This window comes from Achroia grisella, unplaced genomic scaffold (assembly GCF_030625045.1).
Source record: "Achroia grisella isolate CSIRO2021 unplaced genomic scaffold, CSIRO_AGI_Agris_v1 utg540, whole genome shotgun sequence".
Classification (NCBI taxonomy): Eukaryota; Metazoa; Arthropoda; class Insecta; order Lepidoptera; family Pyralidae; genus Achroia; species Achroia grisella.
Window position 1 is genome coordinate 3870175 of NW_026712925.1, and position 20029 is coordinate 3890203.

A 20029-nucleotide genomic window follows, 5' to 3' on the forward strand; every position below is an offset into this window, starting at 1 on the left:
TTTTTAGCTGAAATGATGTTTACATAGAAATAGAAATAGAAATAATCTTTATTCAAATAAACTCATTACAAACACTTTTGAACAGTCATATTTTGATTCTACCACTCATTCGGAATGCAGATTCATCACAAGAAGAATGAGCAAGAAACTTGTGTGTTGCTCTTTTTAATAGATGTTTTTTTATATAAATAATTACAGTATAACAAGTAAGAGGCATGCGAAAATCAACATAGAAGTACCACTCGCTAGAAACTGAAATACCATCCTGATCATCTGGATGAATGGCGGTCTTCCACAGTGCGGTATTCTAGAAACTTTTTGCCTCGCACAACCACATTGTGGAATCACCTTCCAGCAATAGTATTTCCGAACCGATACGATATTGAAACCTTCAAGAAAAGAGCTTATTCCTTTTTAAAAGGCCGACAACGTACTTGCAATACTCCTGGTGTTGCGGGTGCTCATGGGCGGCGGTAATCACTTACCATCAGGTGAGCCGCATGCTCGTTTGTCCCCTTTGTTATAAAAAAAAAAAAGTCGCTACGCACTCATTATTAATGTAATCAGATAATATAAGTATATAAGTCAGTGCTATAGATTTAAAGTTTTTCTATAAAAACATTATTATCGAAACGAATTCTTCAATTTAATATATATCGTTAGCAAAGCCGCTTGGCGGCTGCAATCAGCGACACAAGTTACTCATCAGATTTATAGTGAAGTCTGTCTCATTAGAAAAAAGAAAGAGGCAAACATTGACACAATTGCCAGGTCTTTATTATACAATCAATATATATATATATATAATTAATGAATTACAATACTTTACTGTCGATTCCATACAAAAAATGTAACACATAACAATCAAATCTAAAAGCTCACTTATTTTCAGCTTGGCAGTTCCCCAATTCCTTTGCTAGGTACCTAAGTACCTCCATTTGTCTCCAAACTTCGAACATTCGTGTTATATATTTGCAAGGGAAAAGATCTGAATTGGACAAAAAATCGCCTGTTGCTACTGACACTAAATGTTAATTGATTAGGATGAAATAGACTAGTTAATATTCAATTAGTAATTCAAAAACTGCAAGGACTTTTGAATGTGTACCATACACATTTTTAAACTTAGTAAGTATTACACATGTTTATTATTTATGTCAATAATATTTAGTACTAACAAAATACAAAATTATTAAAGTCTACTGTTATATATATTCTAATAAAAGAAAAATCAGTTTAAGAGGCAAATAAAATCCAAAAAACTTTGTTCGCACAATTGTTTTTTTAACTTTTATATCTTCCAAAGTTTATTCATATATACTAAAAGGCCTTATATGTTATATATGTGTGTGACTTTATTTCAAATTGAAAAAATAGCACTAAATACAGACAAAACTGTCAATTGCTTATTGCAGACAAAAAATGTAATTTTTATATATAAGAAGGTAACTGTTTAGAAGCCAGAAGATAATGTCGAAGAGAAATTAGAAGAGAGTTTATAACAGTAATTTATTTATACTGCTAAATATTTCATATTCATTCACAAAATTATCTAAAAAGTAAAAACGACCTTCCTTTAGAAAATGCTTCAAATAAATTTTTATCACATTAAAAATATTTTCTTCAAGCATTTCAATTTGAGCTCAGCGAACCAAGTAAGATCTTGTCGTCTGATTTAAGAGCTATCTCTTTTATCTCTGTCATGGGAACAAGTTTAGGGAATCTTCTAAAATGGAGGGAATTCCAAAAAATCGAAACTGTAATGGTTTAATTATGTCCAACCGAGTAAATAATGCTTTAAAAGCTACTTTATAACAAGATGTTACTTTAGTTGTAGTTCAATTATAAAAGAAACTCTATAGTGAATTATTCACAACAACTTTGTACTTTGAAAATTATATAGATGAATGAAGAATTTAAATAGTGAGAATTGTAAGTAATCAGTAGATATAAAATAATAAGTATCATTTCTAATTAATTCTGTGTTCTCAGTGAAGCTATACAACATTACAACAGCTCAAAAAGAACTAAAACCATCTGTTCTATATGCACCCTAGATATATACATGTTTTTATTTCTACATTAAGAAACCCAAAACTTGAGGTTAACTAACGGGTCACAACTGTAGTTGTGTGTTTTTTCCATAAATACGTAAAGTTGAATAGTCCTTCCTTTATTTTTCTAGATATTCTCACATTTTTCGTTTTATCTCATTTTTATTCTCGGATATAAATTTTGAAATAAAATATATGTACGACAAAGCGCGCAAAGGTTTTACAAAGGGTAGGCTTTATATGCCATAACAATATTTTTTGTATCAAAATATCTTTATTTAATGTTCTAAATGCGAACAATCTAATCTTGTCTGTTTTTAAAATATTACGATTACACTTCTGCACGAATTTTAATAAAAATTATATAAATGAGAAATCCAATAAGATTTGGTTTTATAAAAAAATTTAAAGTATAATGATGTTAAATTAATATATAATAATAAAGTCGAAAAACTCATTACAAAAAAAATTTTAATCCTTCCGGAAAATGCTTAGTCTAGGTTATAAACTAAGTTAAGAACATTACTTCTATTAAAATTAATTTTAAAGAAGTATATACGTCAAATATTTTCTTTTAACTCGTATAAAATAAGTTTCATATATAGTGTTTTGTTACGACAATAAACTGTGAAACATGTATCTAATACTTACAAATCTATAGTTAAAAAAAATATTGCGAAATATATAATATCACAAAAAAGAGTAATGCGCACATTACTCTTTTTTGTGATGGAGTAACATGGACTTTAAATATTTTACACTATGCTCTATTATTACAAGTACGAGTAGCTTTGTATGTGTGAATTATTTTTGGTACTATGATGTTGATATGTATGCAACGATAGAAAATGTCAAGTGAATACAGAATAAATCAATATCTATGGGTATATGTGAACATAATAACACTTATTAAATTTATATAATAGACAGGTATGACCATACGTTCAATAAATATTAAACTTTATGTAAATGCAATAGGAAAGTTTAACTGAATTATAGTGAAGATAGTGATTTCATAGCGCAGTTTCTTATACATCATTTACCTTTATCATTTTCATTTTCAATAGTTATTATATCCTTATTAAATATATTAATTTAGCTTTGCATCGTTATAGTGAAAATCTTACCAGAATTTATGACACGACGTCTTTTATTTATAAATCTCTTAGTAGTATTTACATTTCAATTCCGACTTTTTCCAGGTAGAACAATATAAATAATATATAGCCTGAGTCCATCTGGAATAATGTACCTTTCAAGTGGCGAAAGTATTTTTCAAATACGTGCAGTGGTTCGTAAATTGCCCTCTCCATAAACACACGCTCACAAACGTCGCAATCTCTCTTTATAATAATAGAGTGACTGCAAAATATATGTTCAAATACAAGATATATTTACACAAAGAATATTTCTGAGCCACTAGTTTATGTTATATCCGCAATAACACAGCTGTAATATCATTATGAGTGGCTAAGTCATAAAATGTGTTCTTGTTGAACAGGGCAGTAATTTAAGTGCAATTGCTACGCTATACCGCAGCTCGTCCATCATTGAGCCGTTAACAGAACTCAACTATAGTGTTTGACTGCACTACACAAAGAGATAACTGGGACATCAATATTGGGAACGATATGTTAGTTGTTGTATATTTTTTTCAGACTAGCTGGCCGGGAGATTGAAATTTCCATTTACAATAAAAAAATAATAAAATAATATAACCAAATACTGTCGATACATTTTTTTTACATTTTAACCTATATTATTTTCCGGATGATATTCTTGTATACAAAACTTTTACTACCACACAAAAAAACATATTAAAAAGAACCATTTCGATCCCGTTAACTTTCAAGTAAAAATACCGCTTCTTAATCAGTCTTTTTTTTTACTTTACACATTTACCTATACTTTTTTTATTACTTTACTCGAATGTAAACATTTATTTTAATGAACTTTAATACGGATATTATCGATATATATCATCATCGACCTAATTAGAAGTACGTTAAATTTTATGTGAAAGGTTAATTCTATATCAAGATATTAATAACTGTATTACGAATAAATAAAGTCGATTTTCTGAATATAATAAATTATAGAAATTATATTATCACTGCCTGTCCTATGAAGCGCTAAGCTTGACAATATTGTTGAATAGTAGCCACGGTATTATTAAACGCAATACACATTATTGGCTCAAGTACTAGTTGCTAGCTACGGCCACTGATTAATGTCTCACCGAGCAATTAGCCCTGTGATTGGATTGATAGGTAGAAGACCCATGAGATCGGCTGAAATAGGGAGAGCAAGAGTTATTACTACAGTTTCCCGTCGTCGTATTTACGTCCCACATAAGACAATAGTAATTTTCCCCGCCCTCGCTGTTAGTGGAGTCATATGAAGAAGTTGATAAATTGTTACCCCTAATCATTTCCTCTGAGTTTTTGTGTTAGCGTAGCCATTTGGCTAAGAAAACACACGATTTGTTAATTCTACATAAAATTATAGTAAAAATGGATTGATTTTTTATTTATTTTCTAAATGTTAATTATTTTTGTTTACCGGTGTTATCTATTTCTAGCTATATTCCAGTATTATTATTTTTTTATTACTATTTTTGAGCGCGTTTAACCGTAATCTCACCTGATGTTAAGTGATGATGCGGTCTAAGCTGTTACACGTAAGATATAATAAATTTTGTGAATATTTCCAGTACACCCTCCAGTATATAATTAATTATTTTTTTATTAAACTGACATATAACTATGTATATATGCTTTAATTATTATTGTCGTTTGGTCACCATTAATAAAGGATGATTCACAAATGTACTTGAAGTCGCGGGCACCACTATTGTGGGAATAATATGTCAATATTGATTCAACAGTAACTAATTAATGTCTGAGGTGCAATTAGCCTGGTAACTAGATTGATTTGCACACGCTTGTGGTCAGCTTATATTCACACTAAAATGTCCAGTACAATTGGTAGGTATTCTAACCGCGCCATTATCATGATTGTTACCCAAATAGGTTTGAATTGATTTATTTGCTTTTTTGTTCTATAACGAACTGGGTGATAGTTTAAAGTGAAGTCGTTTCCGCTGTTTGTTCCCTTAGATCGTATCGGGTTTTAATGTAGTTTTATCAATATATAGAGTGATTCAAGAGGTAGGTTTATATATATAATACATATACACCTACAACCTACAATGTACGAAGCTGGGTTGGGTAGCTAGTAATTCATGATTTAAAAATACAGATAAATAATCAGTACATAAACTAAAAGAGCAATACTGAAAATTTTACGGATAAATACGTAGTAATATAATCTTTATTAGTAACAAGACCAAAATTTTACAAGAAAATGACTTAAAACTATTTATACTTCGGTTCTAATTATAAATACAATAGAAATAGAAATATCTTTCTATTTTATAATATCCTTCTATTTTTACAGGGCCTGCCCCACTAATTATCATAATTTTCATATTACGTTATTTTAGCCTTTATTTAATATGTAACTTTATATTTTATTTATTTTGTATTATATTATATGGAAAGAACAGAGCGACATCATGTTACAAGCGCGTTTCATGTAGTTTAGGTTGGTAGTAACTGAAAACCAGTGGTTTTTCCTTCAAAGCAAACAATGCACTGAGTAACTATACTTTTTGTATCTCTGTGGTACACATATAAAGAAAAAGGAAATATTATTTTTTATATACACTGCTTTTTTGTGATTTATACCGTGTGTAATATGGGTAAGTGTTGATGTGAATGAAGTAAATTATAAAATGAAATAATAAATATCTATTTATCTATCTAAAATTATCTTTATTCATACAAAATTGTTTATAGACTCCTTTATAAATAATCATTATTTATTCTACTGTTAGATTCTCAATGCAGATTCAGCTAAAAAGGATGGGCAAGAAATTTGGCTGGTGCTCTTTTGAATAAAAGTCATAAAACTTTACATGTTTATGTCTTTCTGTGGATACAAACTACCAAACAATGTAATATGAATATACGAGGATAAATAAAATTAAGTAACAAAATAAGAAAGAATATAAAAATGTATGAAATATTTGTTACTCACAAATCAACTATGTTTAGTAGGTATGGTTATAATAGAATTATTTATTTAGTATGTGATAATGACAGAAGTTATTTACAAGTAAGATTTGTACACAATAATAAATTTAAAGATAATGTTTAGATATACATTTTTGTCCTAATTAATATTTCTAACGATATGTTCTAAGTAAGATTCCTACGATGTGTATTTTAACACGGACAAAGTAGCGAGTTAAACAATTTACTCTAATAATGCCGAAATAATATTCTTAGTATTATCACATTCAATTTTATGAAGTATTACGTGTACCATGAAATTACTCAGACACATTTTGACATCACAGTTCAATGAAAAACCGAATAGCACTTTAAGCCGAGATGGAATTCGGTCGCTGAATATGTCTACTCGTTTTGCTTTATAAAATGCTCTGCACTGGGGAGAGAAATAAATCTTCGTATTTTACGGAAATTCTTGTGTAAGACAAATGTATTACCGGATTTTATTACATTTTTAGCAAATATTTCACTCGCGTTCACGGCTTCATTTAATTTATTTTTGAAAGGATTCATTTAATTTATTTTTGCTTTATGCTTGCTTAAGTTGCTGATATAAGAATTTTCATAATATTTTTAATAAGAAATGAACAAACATTTAGTTATTGAACATAATAAACTTAATGTATTAAATTTTGACAAAAGATTCCATGGCCCCGTATATATTTATTATACGAATTGAAATGATGAAAAATTTATAATTAATTAGAGAAAACTCTCTATATTATGTTAGCGTTTGTAAGAAGCAAATACCTTACGCGATATCTTCGCCGAAACTCGACGATTATTCTATTTGATATCAATCGTTACTCCCAGATATTATTCTTTCATTTATCTTCAAAATTTCAACCCGCCAAAAAAAACTTGATAACACATCATTTTTATAATTACTTTGTTCCCTTAGGTGTCTACTTTATTACTTATATGAATGATGAATTATAATGTTAAACCATCTAACGATAAGTCAGTCATGTCTGAACTTAGGAATCGTCGCTCGATAACACGGAGATGTTGACTTTGCTCCTATTCAATCATTAGTTAGATAGTTTCGTCGGAAGTGCTAATATCATGAAAGATTTAGACGTAAATGTCAGTAAGAATCTAGATAAAATATCTCACTGTGGATTAATGACCGATTTATATAACACGTACAATTCATAACCATCAATCAAATCAGTGCCTCAAAAAAGCAGAACACACTTTATAACTTTATTGCTACGGCGTTCACATCATTACATTTTTTAGTCTTGTTGGCTTTTGAGTATTATTGTTATACGTATGCTGTAGATATAAATGTACGTATGTCTATGTACAATTTTATGGAAGTTCCTTTGTAGGTACTTGTTTACCACTAAGTAAATAATTAGGACTTATTCATCGTTTCATCAAAATTACCATCACTGGTTGTCTCGAAATATAAATTATTTTAATAAAGAGGAAAAATTTGCGCTCCTTAATTTCTGCCTCATAATATATATTGACAACAATAATTATATGAAAATAATATTATCTTCACGATTCCCAAGAATCTTAAGAAATAAATCTCTAAAAAACGGTTTACTGGTACAATAATAGTTGGATAAATAAATATACTCATAAATTATTTTTAATAAGTTATATTTTGTTTGCACTTTTTTGGTGTTACATTACGTATTCTTTTTTAAATGGTTGATACACATGACACTCGTTTAACAAAGATTCTGTATAAATATATAAATAAAATGTGTCTTATTAATTTCTCTAACTTATATTTTTTATGTAATAAGTATTTTCCATTTAATTTATTTTTCCTTGTCATCTGCTGTTATTAGAATTTATTTATTAATATTTTAAATGATAAAGAAAGTGACAGAGCACTTCATATAAAGTGATGTAAACAACGTAATGCCACTCACTTCCGATGCATTCATGAAGACTAAGACTTTCGAATTTCACTGTCTCTCACATCACGCACTTACTAATGCCACTGTTAGGGGTTGCTTTTACTCACATTGTCTCAAAATTGTTTTATTACTATATTTTCTGATTGCAATAAAGAATATGCTATAGCATATAACAAGCGCCCTAAACTCACCACTAAGTTGCTAGCCCAATATCGCGAGTTCCGGTGGCAGTAGCATACTTCCGGTATTTATTTTTAGTTACACACTTGAGCTAGCTCTGCCATCTTATTAGTATCATAAATGCGGAAGTTTGTCAGTATGGATGGATAAATGGACACGAATATTTCTTACTCTTTCACGTAAAAACTACTGAACGGATTTTTTATGAAACTTTACAGTTCTATAGCCTATATATCAGAATAATACACATAGGCTACAAATTTTATGCCACGGTGAAACCACGGGCACAGCATGTAATATATCTACATTCAAGTAACTTGTAATACAAAGGCTTAGCAGAAAATAGAAATTGTAAATAAATATACTTGTATTTGTTATCACAAAGCTGAATTAATTATTATAGTTCATGCTATTCAGAAATTGTTCTTTTATATTTTTAATTCATTTGTATATCTTTAACCGTACAATCCTTAAGATTACATAATTTAAAACATTTGAAATAAAAGAAATAATACATGGAGACCATCAACTGGAAAATATTTTTTTTGTAGTGGTATTAAAAATGAAAAGAAATATATAAGTTTACTCTTTATTTCTGTAATACGACTAGTCAACCAGTGCACTGCTAGTATTAAAACTTCATACAAACAGGATGAAAACATTGTCCGTAGTTCACGTAACTCATAAAAGTAATGGGTACGAACTTGGAGTTTCACTTTCATTGGTTGAAAACTGTCCGGGGTGAGGACGCGAGCCGAATAAATGTGAAATTTATTCAAGAGACCAAGTGGTGCAACAAAATTCAGCGATTTATCGCCTGGATACGTGGCCATGGTCGACTTTTTGTAACAAGGATATTTGTAAGTGAGACCTACTGAGACTATTACCACTAACGTGTTGAATACAGATTTATTTGTAGCCTTTTGGTCATACATTTTTTACCAAGAATTTTTATTTGTATCGATGTACCCATATAGGCTTAATTACAAATAGTGCACAATACAGTCTATTTCGACCAATGCAATACATATAGAATATGGACAAACCTGCATGTTTGTAGCAATCCAAAATGACTCGTAGCTCAAAGTGGAGAATTACTAAAGGAGCAATACACTGATTTTCAGCTATTTCCGCTAGGTTGAATGTACTATTTAAAAATAAATCCAAATTAAAAAATACAAAATAAATAAATATTAAATGTCCCCATGAACAGCACAACGGACATCATGTCATCATATGATGCCCGTAATACTACTCAAACCCTACTATTTCAGAGGACCTAGACGTCATGCCACTGCATATATATATATACTGAACTGGACGGTGAAAAATTAACATTCGTAAGCGGCTAAAATGTCCTACATGAATAAATGAATTTTGAATTTGAATTTGAAATTATTTATTTCAGTCAGCATGGACTTGATACAAAATCTACTTCAGTATCAGATACGAGTATACTTCTTCCTTGCCTATTTATTACTAAATAGCGTACTTTGTAAACTATGTATGCATGTCTGTCTACCTATTAATATTTAATAATATTTGCTTATCTTCACTAATTATGTTCTTTAAATACTATCATTATTTATTTATTTAGTGGTCTTGTATACTTATTCATTTTTAAAGGGTTCTTTATTCTGCTATATTAGTTTTTTTAACTACAAACTATACTAGTAGTGATAAATATAACATAGAAAAGTCGTTTATCCCAGAATCCCACGGGACTGTACAAATATCGTACAGCAACAATTTCGGACTGAAACCAGTGTCATAAATCTAAAGTTAGTAGTGTGGGCACAGCTGACCGCGGTCACAAAACAGATCAATCATCGAAATATAAAACAATCGCTTGAATCATCTATACGAGAATATATAATAAAACTGTAAATGATCGCTATCTGACAAAATATTACTGGTGTTTACGTAATAGAACCGAAAATATTATTGTAAGATTTTTGTCTGCTTGTGTTAGTCTCAGAAACGGCAGTAGAAACTGATTTAGATGCGGTTTTCAGTAATATTGGTTTAGAAATAATAAAATTATAGAGGTACAAAGTCACTGGCTTAACTAGTCTAAAATATAATCTGTATGTGGTAATCTTGCCAGTATAGTAGTTAAGCAAACTGCTGTAACTTTCAATAATCCCGTACTGGATTCCTATCAAGTATCACTTGCATGCATTATAATGACTGTTTAATAGTCGGAGTGTACTTTAAAATATTACATATATTTACATTTACATTTTAAATAGAAAAAAGAAACTTAATATTTTAATTTCTGTACTCAAGTATTATTAGTATTATTATTATTTATGAAATATGGAATTAGAATCCTTTTTTGATTACAGAAAAAATATTAGTAAGTCATATTGTATAGTGTTACTGACTTTAATTTATTGCAACATACGTTTCTCAAACATTCCCTATGTGTGTAGTACTTCAATTTATGTGTATTTTCCAAAATGTATTTTAGAGGAAATAGTTATTGGTCCCATGCTTAAAAAAATTACATATTTAAAACTCTACGAATAAAAAAAACATTGTATAAACGTTTCTCAACATGTATATTTTAAACATATTTTATGTATCAGTATCATATGTGTGTATTTTCGTAGATACTCGATCAAACAGTTAGTTCAATAAATATTGAAAAGTAAAACAGTACATACGAATTTATTGGATTGTATAAAATGGTACATATCACGAAATGCCAATAATAAACCGTATCAAACATAAATACAACGCATTTCTCATGAAAGGCAACCCTTTCGGATGTTTGCGTTTAACGACAGCTAACGAACTTGTTTGGATCAAAGAAAACTCAAATATTTGTCCCCATCACACTTATGTACTTTAAATCCTTCTTTCTAAGTTTATATTTATGTTAGCTATTTATGTATAAAATTAAATTGTTCTCATGGAAATTTAAATAATCTGGAAATTATCTCAGTAAAAGATTCAGATCAGTATAAATAATAATAGATTAATAACTACTTAAAAGATTTTCATTATTTTGTTTAATTCCGCTACAATGACTTTGTGAAATGGATTTTCGCAAAATAACCTAATTCGATTAAATATAACAGATGTTTTATAGATAATGTTTGAAACCTAAGAATTTTATTTCTTTGCTAATTAATTAACTAGCTACGCTCCCTTGTGTTACAATATATATGATAGACGTGTTATTAACACATATAAACCTTTCGTAAAAAATAAATAAATGGTTGTTTTATTGATATTTATTAGAAAAGACAATATTAATATCAATATACCCTTAAATACGTGAAAATGTTTAAAAATTATTCTATGGTATATTTCTTGCACATTTACTATTTTTTATTAAAATATAGTAAACATAGCTTTTAAAAAAATCGTGGCTCAACTACGTATATATTTTCATATTATCATCGCTAACAATACCAAATTGGCGCCATTTAACGACAAATCAAATGGTCGCCGCGGACGATATTTATGCGTTTCCTTTTATTTATTTTCGATTCTGTTTATTATCGTTTGACAGCCATTTAGTGGGTAGTCGGGTCCTGCAGTAAACCCGCTTTATGTCTCAGCAGCGAAGTGATAAACCAACAATGTAATATTTACAGATGTCCAAATCTATTTTCTACGACCTTGGAATGATTTTAAACCTTATTCGAATCGGATAAGGTTGTCTAATTTTAGTGACAGTAAGTTGCTGGATAGTGTATTGTTTTTGCCATATCCTACCAACCCATGCGATACAGTAAAACTGCTATCCCACAGAATCCCGACGTTGTTGGTATTAACGAGTTCTATAGTATTAAAGAATGACCTTTGATCAAATTACTACAGTAATTATTATCTCTTGGGTTCTCCACGTACCTAATTATTTTGAATGTGTACATTTATTTATTGTGTATGTGTGTATTTGTATATGTATATATTTATTTAATGATAAATGAAGATGAAGTTATAGACAAGTAGCCCATCGTGGCCAATTCACTATGAATTAACAACAACGACTTTCTGAAGGGACCTGTGGAAGTCGACCCCATTTCTAACAATCCTGTCACCCTCAAGATGTTAGCTTTATATATACAAGATATTTATAATTACATACCTACTTAACATATAAACTATTTTCAACAAGGCAATAACTAAAAGTGTAAAATAATCTTCATCATTAAATAAAGGATTAGCTTAAAAATAGTGTTGTTAATTCCATATTTTAATTAATTTACTTAATCTATGCAAAACGAAATCCTAGTTTATATGAACAACATGAAGGAACAAAGTAAAGCCTATTAAGCTGGAATTAATTATACTAATAAATTACTCTACATAATGTTAAGCATCAGGTTAAGGGCGTTTCACTATACATACTTAAGTAGTATAAATATTACTGTAAGTATACCTAGGCAACATCATATATTTATATATAACTATATGACCCGCATATCTTCGTATATTCATAATATTCTTTTAAATCATAACCTATATGTTATTCTGTATAAGCTATATTACTGTAAAGTTTCATCAAATAGTTTTTTCGTGAAAAAGTAACAAACATCCATCCATACTCACAAACTGTCGCGTTTATAATGTTAATAAGAGATATATATTATATTATTATCTGGAAACTATCGTGGTTAATTTCTTGAGAATTCGCTATAGTAGGCCAAAAAAACTGACGCGCATCATTACCGGAAACATGTTCCTTCATACATTAAAAAAACACGCGCATCACAGAATATATTAAGTTATGCATGAATTGTAAAATAAATAAATACTTTTTCTACTGTACTAATTTCTAAAGCATCGTTGTCGATAGAGGTTACCTGATATTATCTGAGATTTTTAAAACATTTCAGAAACTTATAATTCTCAACAAGCTATAAATTGTGCCGTTGCTCGCATTTATTCTGGATAAAAATGTACTTTGTGTTAACCTAAGAAATTATCTGTCTCTATACCTTTCATTAAAATCCGTCCATAGATTTTGTTTAAAATTTATTTATTAGACATAGATAACAATTGGTAATACATATACAGCTAATAAATTCCTTCATGATCAACTTAGTAGCTATACAATTTTAGATTAGTGAGATGTTATATATTAATTTGAATTATTCAATTTGACTTGACTTGAATTAAATACTTAATAATAACTTCGTAATTATTATACATATTTATATTTCCTTTTACATTATGGAATATATCTTTGGAAAATTCATCCATTCTCAGAAACTTTTGCGTTTATAATATTAGTAAGATTTGGTATTGAATTTTGTATTTTATTTCCTCCGCAGACCAACAAAGTTACCAACAATCCTGTACATTAAAGAACATTTTGTGAAACAAAACCACCGCGGTACTGACGTCCAGTAAGTTATGAGGTCGTAAATTTGTCACTTGTCAGCATCGCACCGTGTCTGCCATATTTGAGTTTCTGCCTCAAGTATATATTTAGTATTATCACTATATCCTTATGACAGGAAATATATCACATTATTGGAAATTTCTTTTTGATCTTAAATGGGCACATTTAAATTTTGTCTTAAATTTCGTCAGATATCGGTATAAAAACATGGCCGTTCAGGATTCCATGAATTGGGACCGCTGCGTGACATATTTGGATTTTTGTTAGTATCATTCTTCATAATACAAACAACTCAAAAGCTACTAGTCAAATCTTGATCGATGTTATATGGGACCACGTTGGAAGCATCGACTTTTGAAGAAAATAATAATAAAAAAGTTTACAACACACAAAAATATACAGTCAGATAAAGCAGCTTATTTGTTTATTGTCGCTTAAAAAAGGGAATGTTATGGAATGAAAATATATGTTTATACCTACTTGATTTATGGCAAAATGTCTACCACATTAGTAATATCACCGTATGTAGGTGTGTACACGTTGTAAAATTAATATTAATTAACTAACTCGAGCACACTTATTTCTCAGTTGCTAACACTCTGACATTTTAAATGTTAAATTCAACGCTCTGTAGAGAATAACTACAGTCTTGAACTTTGTTTTGGTAGCTGCTCTGAATTTCTGAATTATCATTTTGAGCATCCATGTAATTTAGCGTTGTAAGTAATAGTCTGAATTCTTAACTGTTCATTTATATTCTACTACGACTTACATTTAAACGGTGTACAAATAATTCTAAATAATTATTTTACATGATAATAATATTAATATTACCCTGGACAATTTATATAGTGCCATCTAGTTTCAAGCTAAGTAGAGCTTATGTTATGGGTATTAGACAACTGATATAATAAGTATTTATATACATTTTTTACTTACTTGACATTTATTTTTATATTTCGCCCAATTAACATGCTATCTTTGTAAATTATAGCCTATGGTTTATTCTGTTACATAAGCTATTATATATATTACTGTAAAGTTTCGTTCAAATCCGAGAAACAGTAACAAATATCCATCCATCCAATCATGGCGGTGGAAATATACAGCATGGGGACGTGGCACCTCATTTCTCACGTCCTAATGTTTAATAATTAAGTCTTTGGAGCTGTTCATGTCTATAGGGAACGGTTGCACTTTTCCTCAGGTAGCTCATGATTCCATTTATATACGAGTTTAATATTTGAATGCGGATTTATTAAAAAATAAAATATTAATTTTTAATTTTTAATTCAGCTTCATGTACCAAATCCTATTTATTTCTACACGAATAATAAAATTAATGTACATATATTAGTAAATTAAACTGTACACAGTTAATACTGGTAATATATACTGATTAACGTTCGTAGCCTTCATGAGGTCTATTCTAAACTATAAAGGTGAACATTCCGATACGAACGTTAGATACATACAACACCTCAGATATTACTACTTATAACACGGTCCAAACTAGCTACAGGATTACCGAAGTACATACCAGGAATTACAGACAATACAATGAACGGACCAGTGATCTAAGCAATTCCTTATATATTGTTACCTCTATCTCCTTACCTTTATTGTAGATGTACAATTAAATGGATGTGGTAATTTTGTTAACCTTACCTTTTATTACTATACAATGTATTTTAATTATATTTTTCAAAATGTCAACAATCCGCAGAATACCGAGATAGAAGCCGGGGCGTGTAACTAGTGATCAATATAACATTTTGTATCAATAAATTTTCGATTAGGTACCTAGTCACGAGGAAAATAGCTGCATGTTATTTTTTGTTGCTCATGGCACCACCTCAATCACGCATTTAACATCGATGGCACATGTTCATTCCAAAGTGATTGCAAATCGTAACTATGACGGCTTACACACCCTTCTCACAGAAATACATCTAGAACATTCCTTTACTTACGTACACACGCACTCGTAACATGCATACATGTATGTGTATATCGTTATATATACATATACATGTACGAGTATATTTAATTATCATATCTATAAAAATATATATAATTAGCAAATTGTACACACAATTATATTTTCGAAAGGTCTCTTTTTATTAATATTAATAATCTTACTACCAAATACTACTTTAAAACATACATACATATACACTGTTTTTTTTAACAACAAAAATCTCTGTTCGCCCCATGGTTGATTGAGAGAAAATGTCGAAAGGTGTTAAGTGTACACCTTTATTTGTGTATTAGTGCAATAAAGTTTTAAAAACTAAAGAGAATAAACAGAAAGTGGTCAGAATTGCCGTTTTAGAGAATATGTATATATGGGCATTATGGATAAAGAACTATAATGAACAGGATCTCATAGAATACATTGTAAGGTAACGGCCGCAGTACCCATCATAAATTGCTATTCCTGCAGCCTGCAGCTTTTATGCCTCAAACATAAGTGATTCAATCTGTATAGTTTTCGATAAATATTACAATGTAAATATATGATATATTACGAGAGTAACCATGCATGAATGTTCATCAGTTTTGATTCACTATTGATTTTTCCATTACAAGTGAATGAAACGAAAATCTAAGTTGTCACATAAAGTTTTTGGTGTCGTGCAGATTGGAAACGACGACCGTAGATTTGGGGTAGTAAACCTCTTACGAGTATAGTGCTCATACACACCTGCTATAGTGGCCACGCTCTTAGTTTGTAATTTCTCTTAACTTAGAAAATATTTTATATTAGCCATCCGCCCAGGTTAGCAACACAAGTTTATAACAAAAAATTCAATATCATAAAAGTACGAATGACATGACGAAGTTTATGCAGGCGTTACCATTGCATATTTTAACTTGAAAGTAATTATTATGACATGACCACGACTATTAAGTCAGACATACACAGTAATGTCGCAGTATTTTGTAGATATTTAAGTTGTCCTTTTTAAAGCAGTATTGTCAATAATTTTCGCAGTGTACGCAATAAAGTTTTTTGGTATTTTTTTACACGTTACATTATTGAAGTGTTCGTACAGCCCGTATGAAAACTTCAATAATGTAACCTAACGTTCTTAAAAGTATTCTACTCCATGTGTTTATCAGAGTTAATATGAAAAAATGTAAGATTGCAATGGTAAAAGATTTTTTCCAATAGGTCCAATAGTTTTGGAGCCATTATATGCAATGCAAACAAACAATCAAATATTTCCTCTTCATAATATTAATATAGATTTATTTCTTTTTAACTACACCACTATTCATAATAACTGCACTAACACAACCATCACCAATACTCATTTGAAGCCCGTTCAAGCTCTATTAAGTCCAGACCATAATTCTTCAAATTGACTTATTATAAGTTCGCGAAAGCCACCCAATTCCAACACATTTGCCGTCACTGCGGTCGCAAGTAATTCAACTTCTAATATAGGTTGCGACCGCATCGAACAAGACACGTCACTTCGGCCAGAAATAAATTACAGAACTTTGTACCTCTCCCTTTCCGTTAAATAAATTCCACATTTATTCATCCCTCGTCCAATCTTCAGTAACTGTTCATAAAATGTAGCCAAAACACGAACGCCTTTCGCATTCAACTCTACCACGCACCATCTAACAACCGAGTTATTTGGATGTTATTAACTTTGGTTTAGATTATTTCTAAGCCAAGAACAATTATAGAATATAAAAATATAGATACAATTAACATATATTATTGTATATGTGTGTACATGTGAATTTACATACATTGTTTATATATAAATATATGTATATTTGTTTTAATGTAATTGTTTTTAATTTTTAAACTGTTTATTAAAATAGTACTTCTCTACTCGTATATGCCGCTGCTAAAATTCTTTTTCATACCACTGTCTCTCAATCGACACACTTATGCCACAACTAATGTATGTATATACACCAGCCTATATTGTTTAAGAAGAAAAAGGAATTTAAATAATAATAATAACCCTAAGGTATTCACACATCGCCATCTGGTCCCAAGCTAAGCAGAGCTTGTATTATCGTTACTAGATAACTGATAGAAATACTTTTTTTAAATACCTACATACATAATATATATACATAGAAAATACTCCTATCTATAGAACCATCTATAGAACTCAGGAATACAAATGTTTATAATAGTAGTACTGATGTGTTTTTCTTATATACTCATATATATATATATATGATATTTTCAGGGTTTCTTTATAAAATAAACTAAAATTTGTTTCTCTGTAAACAAAGAAACGACATTTAAAGTTTATAATATATTTTATATAACCTTATTCACGCACACTTGTTTTTGCACGATCCATTTTTATTTTATTTCTATTGACAGCTCCCTTTGACACACCTTGCAATCAACAGCGCGGAACGCGCCAAAATTTGAATTGTTGAAATATTTATTTAGTTATTATATTATTATAAAGAATTTCTTTATATATATACTTATTATAGCAGTATTTTAAGTGAAAACCTAAGAACTTTACGAGCAAAACAAGATAAAAGCGATTAGAAAAGTATGAAACAGCCCGTAGTATAATAATATGATGTTAAAATTAAAAAACAGCTACAGAGAAAATGTTCCAATTTAATCATAATGAGATTGTGAGCGTCATAACATAAAAATTACTTCATCCAAGTTAGTAAAGAAAAAGTTCTGTTAATATTAAAATTGTTACGAACACTTCAAAGATTTCACGTTACGGAGAATATTTGTCGTTGGCTGTTTTACGGCTAGAAAACGATTTGACGGTGTTATGTATGGTCGTTAAAGTGTATTTTATATCTATTCTATGAATAAAAGTATTGAATTTAGATATTTTGATTACATTCGATGCTTTTAATATTGTATAGTATAAAACAAATTTTCAACCCACTTGCTCGTAAAATGGATCAATTTCACCTGTTTTTGATAATATAAAGCCGCTCATAAAACCAGAGTGCATTATATACGCAAATAGTAAAGTTATATTCCATAACCGCACTATTATTTTTTCAAATTTCGAACTGACAACCTTGCGACACAATCCAGTAGGCAGCGCGCTGATTTATAAAAGTAAAACGACGGGAAAACAACACTGTACATCACAATTTTATGCTTGAGTTTATTTAATATCAAGTTTTTCAGATATTTATTTTTATAATTGTTGTGTTTCGACTTATTAAACAGCATCACGAATATCAAAGCAACGCTCGTCACTAGATCTCATGGTATCTTGGCATACAGGGTGCCAACCCTGTAACTCGACTTTTAAAATAGATGAGTTAGATGAGGACACTTTATTATTAAAAATTCATTTTTAATAAATTTAGGTACTACTGTAATAATAATAATTATGTTTTATTTAATTACAAAGTGTTAAAAATAACATATTTCTCTTCTTTTTACAGGTAAGCAATGATGATTTATTAAATGGTAAGACAGCAAAATATTTTAAATAATTTAAGAAATAAAGCTAATTGACATCAAGATTTCAAGAACAAGCGGGTTTTCTTTTTTGTGTATAATTACAAACAAGCTGACGACCTATCTGATAATTCATTTTTTATTAATGCATATAATTAACTTACCATCAGCTTGTTGTAATTAAATACTATACATATATATATTATAATATAACTTCTGTATACAAAAATTCGTTTGAAAATTATTACAAAAATAAGATACCCCCGTCTTACTGTTATGTTTCTTCTTTTCTCACAGCAGTAAATCAAAATAAAAGCCCGTGTGAGAAAATTGCAGCAAGTTTCAATGGGGGTAGCGGCATATAAATAAGACTTTATACACATATCTCTGAGACCCAGGACCTTGGTTGCTGTTTGATTTATTGCAAAAGGGAGCTATGTAAGGTCCCGCGAATGGATAAAAACTAATACACATTCATCTACATAATTATTGTATAAAAAGTTCTCAAAAATATTTTGTACATGTTTTCGAGGAATTTCATAAAAAAAATATTTCATGTTTACTTTTGAAAAACAATATAGATCATAAATAATTTCCCCTATATAATAATCGACCATGTTCTTTAAAACATCTTTCAAATGTTGCAAATTCGATTAGAATAAATTATACTTAATAAATTAAAGTAATTATTTGAAATACAAATAATATGCGTTATTTAAATATTCACTGTATTACCAGAGAAAATCTAAGGTAAAAATCTAATATTACTCTAGAGCAAAGTAAACATAATTAAGTTCAAAAAGTTATATAAAGGAAATTTTAAACACAAAACGCAAAAACCCCTTGATATTTGCAACAATGTTCCTACAGAAATGAAGTATAGCAATAAAATTTAACACGGCTTCCAGAGAGTACGAACTGAATGTTAATTTGCGGTATTACTAGATATTCCGCAAACTTTAAATCTCACGTGAATATTT

General features: G+C 29.4%; 1 protein-coding gene and 1 long non-coding RNA gene across 2 annotated transcripts in view; both read left to right on the plus strand.

The window, feature by feature from the left end:
- LOC131847576 (uncharacterized) overlaps window positions 1-20029 on the plus strand; it is a 360246-nt gene that overhangs the window by 255136 nt on the left and 85081 nt on the right. The window lies entirely within an intron of this gene.
- LOC131847577 (uncharacterized) lies at window positions 18160-19615 on the plus strand. The gene is made up of 3 exons (XR_009357718.1): window positions 18160-18281; window positions 19034-19058; window positions 19347-19615. It is a non-coding gene; the product is annotated as an uncharacterized LOC131847577 (long non-coding RNA).